The sequence below is a fragment of the Scleropages formosus genome, chromosome 6, assembly GCF_900964775.1.
Source record: "Scleropages formosus chromosome 6, fSclFor1.1, whole genome shotgun sequence".
NCBI lineage: Eukaryota > Metazoa > Chordata > Actinopteri > Osteoglossiformes > Osteoglossidae > Scleropages > Scleropages formosus.
In genome coordinates, this window is record NC_041811.1 from 10,175,070 (window position 1) to 10,176,744 (window position 1,675).

Genomic DNA, 1,675 nt, shown 5'->3' on the forward strand with positions numbered 1-1,675 from the left:
TCTATGGAGAATTGGACATTTTTCTTGCCACTTTCCACTCCATGAGCTGTCTTGACTGGTGACATTATAAATGCATGATTTCGGAGGAATATGATAATTCAGTGTCCCAGGAGCAGGCAGATAGCACACGAGAGCAGTCCAGCGGCGACGCAGCCCCTGTTCTGTCCGCGTGTCGCCGCGCATCTGCAGCAAACGTAATGCTTTCTGGGACAATGGCTTGATGTCTCCGTCTAATTTATTGCAGCACTTCTCCCCACGGTGAAAATAAACAGACAACTGCGAAAACAAACACAGTCAAAGAGACAGACTGACACACACACACACACACACACACACGCTTTCTGAACTGCTTGTCCCATACGGGGTTGCGGGGAACCGGAGACCCAGCAACCAGCAAGGGCGTAAGGCTGGAGGGGGAGGGGACACACCCAGGATGGGACGCCAGTCCAAGCGGGACTCGAACCCCAGACCCACCGGAGAGCAGAACCCAGGTCAACCCACTGCGCCACTGCACCCCTATATATAATAATAATAATAATAATAATAATAAATAATAATAATAAGTGTTAGCTGGCACTTTGCTTCATAGAAACTATGTTCGGTGCACTGTACTAAAGCACAATTATTCATTTCAGGGTATGAACCTTGATCTGTTGTATTACAGCAGGAGGTGGGTCCAGATCGTCACCCTTCGAATGCATCAGCTCTAACCACAACGCTGTCTGTTGTGTGTTATTATTAAATAAATGTTGACACATATCAAGATTAGATATAAGAGATATATGTTAACGCTCACAGATATATTTTACACCCACACACAGACGCACTTATGTAGGTAAAGCAAGTTTAGCGAAGGAAATGTGAGCGGCGCACAGCACAGCGTCACTTTAAAATAACTGCCGGTCTGCCACTGGTGTGAACGGTTAGTGCAAACACTGGTGGAAAGCAATGCCTTGGAAACCCCCGGTGCCTCTGGGCAGTCCACAGCCCCGATGTTTGCGCACACACGCTAACCACAACAAGGAGGGTGGGACCCCGTCTCTGTTACTGCACGTGGGCGGGAGTGGGCTCATGTCTGGTGCTGCTGCCACTGGGGCCGGCAGGTGGCGAATGGGCCTGTCCTGGGTGTCGACAGACTTCTCCGGACTGCGCTACCATCTCCATCACCTTCTACTTTTTGCAGGCTTACATTTCCACATAATCATGCAAAAAGTTAGCACGTGTCTGAGTTTCTCTCACATCCCATTAGTAAAGGATAGTCAGTTCTTAAGAACTCAGTGTCACACAGAGTCCCCCGTCCCACGAACATGGGTGGCCAGCAGGAACACGAGAGACCCTCCTGTCCGTGCACTTTTTTGTCCCGCATTGTCAAGGGACTGATCGGAGGCCAAGATGCTTCTCCAAAGCAGCCCTGGAAGGAAAAACACCCGGCAGGTTCGCCACCTGTAGCGCCGAGACACCATCTCTGCCGTTGCTCCCTTCTCTGTGCTGGTGACTGTTGGTGGTTAGCTGTTGTGTGGTCTGTTCTGTGTCATAGTGTGTCTACGCGTGGCAGTTTGAGGACTAAGTGAGTGAAAACCAAGCAATGAATAAACCTGACCTTCCCCTAAGAGGATATTGCCTACTGCGCTCATGTAGGGCCTGTTATTGTGTTGTTGACTGATAAATACGCTTT